This window comes from Phyllostomus discolor, chromosome 2 (genome assembly GCF_004126475.2).
Source record: "Phyllostomus discolor isolate MPI-MPIP mPhyDis1 chromosome 2, mPhyDis1.pri.v3, whole genome shotgun sequence".
Classification (NCBI taxonomy): Eukaryota; Metazoa; Chordata; class Mammalia; order Chiroptera; family Phyllostomidae; genus Phyllostomus; species Phyllostomus discolor.
The window spans coordinates 167,531,497-167,537,496 of record NC_040904.2 but is presented as its reverse complement, the minus strand read 5'-3'; positions in this window follow the sequence as shown (position 1 = coordinate 167,537,496).

Genomic DNA, 6,000 nt, shown 5'->3' with positions numbered 1-6,000 from the left:
CACAGTAGAAGGAATGAAAAGCAGGATTGATGAAGCAGAAGATTGGATCAGCGAGCTAGAGGACAAATAGAAGAAAACACAGAGCAAGAAAAGGAAAAGAGGCTCAGAAAAAATGAAGAGGGATTAAGAGAAATGCAAAACAATATGAAACGTAATAATATCCGCATAATAGGGATACCAGAAGGAGAAGAAGAAGAACAAGGGATAGAAAACCTAGTTTGAACAAGTGATGATGGAAAACTTCCCTAATTTGATGAGACAAAAAGTCACACAAATACAGGAAACACAGAGTCCCAATCAAGAGGAACCCAAAGAGGCCCACCTCAAGACACATCATAATTAAAATGGCAAAATTTAAAGACAAAGAGAGAATCTGAAAGGCAGCAAGGGAGAAAAAGGAAGTAACATACAAGGGGCCCCAATAAGGCTAATAGCTGACTTCTCAATGGAAACACTTCAAGCCAGAAGAGAATGGCAAGAAATAATCCAAGTAATGAGAACCAGAGGCCTGCAACCACAACTACTTTACCCAGCAAGGCTCTCAATTAAGATAGAAGGCCAAATAAGAAGCTTCTCAGACAAAAGAAGTCTAAAAGAATACACCTCCACTAAACCAGCTCTGCAGAGATGCTAAAGGGACTGCTTTAAGGAAAGAAAGGAAAAGAGAGAGTTAGAGAGGATCACACGTACATAAAAGGCAATGAATAAGTACCTATCAATAATAACCTTCAACGTAAATGGATTTAAACGCTCCAATCAAGACATAGAATAGCTGATTGAATAAGAAAACATGACCCACACATATGCTGTCTACAAGAGACCCACCTCAGGATAAAAGATCTGCACAGGTTGAAAGTGAAGAGCTGGAAACAAATTTTCCAAGCAAATGGACAGGAAAAAAAAAGCTGGGGTAGCAATACTCATATCTGACAAAATAGACTTCCAAAGAAGGTCCATAAAGAGAGACCCAGAAGGTCATTTCATAATACTCAAGGGAAGAATTCACCAAGAAGACATAAATATTGTAAATATATATGCACCCAACATAGGAGCACCCAAATACATAAAGAAAATCTTAGAGGACTTCAAGAAAGATATGGACAGCAACAAAATTATTGTGGGGGATTTTAACACCCCTCTATCAAAAATGGACAGATCTTCCAAACAAAATATCAACAAAGATATTGAGGCATTGAACAATACACTAGACAAACTGGGCTTTACCGATATTTACAGAACCCTCCATCACAAAGAAGCTAAATACACATTTTTTTCAAATGTACATGGAACATTTTCAAAGATAGACCACATGATAGGACACACACAAGCCTCAACAATTTCAAAAAATTGAAATCATACCAAGCAATTTCTTGGATCACAAGGGACTGAAACTAGAAACCAACCCCAAGGAAAAAAACCCAAACACTCAAATTCATGGAGATTAAACAGCATGCTATTAAACAATGAATGGGTCAAGAATGATATTAGGGAAGAAATCAAACGGTTTTTGGAAACAAATGAAAACGAACTCACAGCAACCCAAAACTTATGGGACACAGCCAAGGCAGTCCTGAGAGGGAAGATCATAGCGATACAGGCCCACCTAAAAAAGTTAGAAACATTTCAAACAAACAACCTAACCCTACGTCTACAAGAACTCGAGGAACAACAACAAAGGCAGCCCAGAGCAAGCAGAAGGAAGGAAATAACCAAGATCAGAGCAGAATTAAATGACATAGAGACTAAAAGCACAATTCTAAAGATCAATGATCCAAGAGCTGGTTCTTTGAAAAGATAAACAAAATTGACAAGCCTTTAAGCAGACTCATCAAGAAAAAAAGAGAGAAGACCCAAATAAACACAATCAGAAATGAAAGAGGAGAGATTACAACAGATACCACAGAAAATACAAAGGATTGTAACAAATTACTACAAAGAGCTGTATGCCAAGAAATTTGAAAACCTAGATGAAATGGACAAATTTCTAAAAAAATATAACCTCCCAAAACTCAACAAAATGGAAGCAGAAAGCCTGAACAAACCAATAACAGCAAAAGAAATTGAAGCAGTAATCAAAAAACTCCCACCACACAAAAGCCCTGGACCAGATGGTTTCACAGGAGAATTCTACAAAGCATTTAAGGAAGAACTAACCCCTATCCTTCACAGACTATTTCAAAAATCCAAAAAGATGGAAGACTCCCAAACTCTTTTTACGAGGCCAACATCATCTTAATTCAAAAACCAGATAAAGACACAACAAAGAAAGAAAACTACAGGCCAATATCGCTGATGAACATTGACACTAAAATCCTCAAGAAGATACTGGCAAACCGCATCCAACAGTACATTAAGAAGATCATACACCATGACCAAGTGGGATTCATTCCAGGGATTCAAGGATGGTACAATATTCGCAAATCAGTAAATGTAATACATCACATAAACAAAAGCAAAGACAAAAACCACATGATCATATCAATAGATGCAGAAAAAGCATTTGATAAGGTACAGCACCCATTTATGATAAAAACACTCAGTAAAGTAGGAATAAAGGGAGCATTCCTCAACATAATAAAGGCCATATATGAGAAACCTACAGCCAACATTATACTCAATGGGCAAAAATTAAAATCTTTTCCACTAAGAACAGGAACAAGACAAGGATGTCCACTTTCACCACTTCTGTTCAATATAGTACTGGAAGTTCTAGCCACAGCAATCAGACAAGAAAAAGAAAGAAAAGGAATCCAAATCGGAAAGGAGGAAACAAAACTGTCACTGTTCGCAGATGACATGATAGTGTACATAGAAAATCCTATAGACTCCACCAAAAAACTGCTTGACCTAATAAATGAATTTGGCAAAACAGCGGGATACAAAGTCAATATCCAAAAATCAAAGGCATTTCTGTACACCAACAATGAAACAGCAAAAGCAGAAATCAAGAAAAAAATTCCATTTGAAATAGCAAAAGAAAAATAAAATACCTAGGAATAAACCTAACCAAAGAGGTAAAAGACCTGTATTCAGAAAACTACACAACAATGAAGAAAGAAATCAAGGAAGACACAGACAAATGGAAACATACACCGTGTTCATGGATTGGAAGAATTAATATCATTAAAATGTCCATACTACCAAAAGCAATTTACACATTCAATGCAATACCTATTAAAGTACCAATGGCATATCTCACAGACATAGAACAAACACTTCAACAATTTATATGGAACCATAAACGACCCCGAATAGCTGCTGCAATTTTGAGAAAGAAGAGTAAAGTAGGAGGGATCACAATACCTGGCACTAAACTATACTACAAGGCCACTGTAATCAAAACAGCCTGGTACTGGCATAAAAACAGGCACATAGACCAATGGAACAGAACAGAGAGCCCAGACATAAACCCAAGCCTCTACGGTCAATTAATATTTGACAAAGGAAGCAGCAACATTAAATGGAATAAAAATAGCCTCTTCAACAAATGGTGTTGGGAGAACTGGACAGCTACGTGCAAAAAAATGAAACTCGAGCACCAACTTACACCTTATACAAAAATAGATTCAAGGTGGATAAAAGACTTAAATATAAAACGTGACACCATTAAAGTCCTAGAAGAGAACGTAGGTAGGAAAATCTCAGATATTTTACACAGAAACTTTTTCACTGACTTGTCTCCTAGAGCAAGGGACATAAAGGAAAGAATAAACAAATGGGACCTCATCAAAATTAAAAGCTTTTGCACAGCTAAGGAAAACAGTATCAAAATAAAAAGAGAACCAACTGTATGGGAAAACATATTTGCCAATGATACCTCAGACAAGGGTTAATCTCCAAAATATATAAAGAACTTACACGACTGCACTCTAAGAAGACAAGGAATCCAATTAAAAAGTGGGCGAAGGACTTGAACAGACACTTCTCCAAGGAGGACATACAGAAAATCCAAAGACACATGAAGCGATGCTCAATATCGCTAGCCATCAGAGAGATGCAGATTAAAACCACAATGAGATACCACTTCACACCAGTCAGAATGGCCATCATAAACAAAGCAACAAACAACAAGTGTTGGAGAGGATGTGGAGAAAGGGGGTCCCTAATGCACTGTTAGTGGGACTGCAGACTGGTACAACCACTATGGAAAGCAGTTTGGAACTTCCTCAGAAAACTAAAAATGGATCTGCCTTTTGACCCAGCAATTCCATTGCTGGGACTCTATCCTAAAAACACTAAAACACCAATACAAAAGAACCTTTGCACCCCGATGTTCATAGCAGCACAATTTACAATAGCTAGGTGCTGGAAGCAACCTAGATGCCCATCAGTAAATGAATGGATCAAAAAACTATGGTACATTTACACAATGGAATTCTATGCAGCAGAAAGAAAGGAGCTCATACCCTTTGCAACAGCATGGATGGAGCTGGAAAGCATTATGCTAAGTGAAACAAGCCAGGCAGTGAAAGACAAATACCACATATCACCTTTACCAGGAATCTAAACAACAAAACAAAACAAAAAAAAAATAGCAAAATATAACCAAAGACACTGAAATAGGGGATAGTCTGACAGTGGCCAGAGGGGAGAGAAGAGGGAATTTCAGGGGGGAATGGGTAGGGGTTACAGGAACAAATCTGGAGGACACATGGACAAAAAACTAGGGGTGGCGGGTAACGGGGGGAAGGGGGGAGGGTTGGGTGGGTGGGCTGGAATGGGAGTAGGGGGGAGAAAACTGTACTTGAACAATGATTAAAATTAAAAAAAAAAAAGAGTATTTCTTTTCCCTTCCTCCAAAAATTAATAAACATACCCTCAGGTGAAGATTTTTTTTTTAACTTCTGGGGTGCTAATTCCCTGGCCTCCACTTCCTCTCCCCTATCCCAGAAGTGTTCATGGGCCTGTTCACAGAACAATCATGAGTAACGGGTTGCTGCTAGTGGTTTGTAGATCACTCACAGCTGCACAAGTCATGTCTCTCCAGTGCATAAAGTATACTAAGTACTAGACAAGAAAGCAGTAGAAACCACAAACTGAAAGAGCATATTGCAAGACCTATGCAAGGTCCCAGGAATTCACCCCATGGGTCTTCTAAGTTACTTTCAACCATTCTGTGAATGTATATATTTAAACTAAAGCCAAAGTGATGGTGTAAATTAGCCATTTTCAACCAGTATGCTGCAAAAATTTTCAAAATGTCCAATACCTATTTAGTCAGGGGCACTGACCTTTGCCCTTAGGTTGTCAAAAAAGAAAAATGGCAACAGCCAGCATAATAGCCAACCAGTGTCAATGACTCCAAATTATACTTTTTTTTAATCAGACCAGCAAGAATATATTTCCTGGTGTGCTGCAGAATTTGTCATTGTGTTATGAGATGAAAAAGGTTGAAAATCATTGGTTTAACTATATATAAACTTCTCCGTTCCTCAGTTTGGCTCTTACTGGAGGTAATCTTTTGGCCTCCTTGTTATAATGCATCACGATAGGCAACTTCTAGCATAGGTAATTTAACCCCAACTGAATTTCTTTTAACCCCACCCTTAGATTCATCAAAAAGATCTTGAAAATCTACACCTATCTCTGTGATCCAGCATCAGACCCACCATCTCTGGGAGGCTTTTTTAAGATTTTATTTATTTTTTTAAACAGAGGAGAAGGGAGGGATAGAGAGGGAAATACCAATGTATGGTTGCTTCTCATGTGCCCCCTTACCAGGGATCTGGCCCACAACCCATGCATGTTCCCCGACTGGGAATCGAACTGGCAACCCTTTGGTTCACAGGATGGTGCTCAATTCACTGAGCCACACCAGCCAGGGCTGGGAGTTTTATTTTTATGTTTATGTATATATATTCCCAGACCTGGAGAATTTTTAAATGACAATCAGACATGGAAAGATGCACACGGGAGTGGGAGTAAGAGCAGGGAGCACCAAGGACAGGCAGGCTTTAATAAGGCCCCACCCCTTTCCCTTTACTCCTAACACGTCTTTAT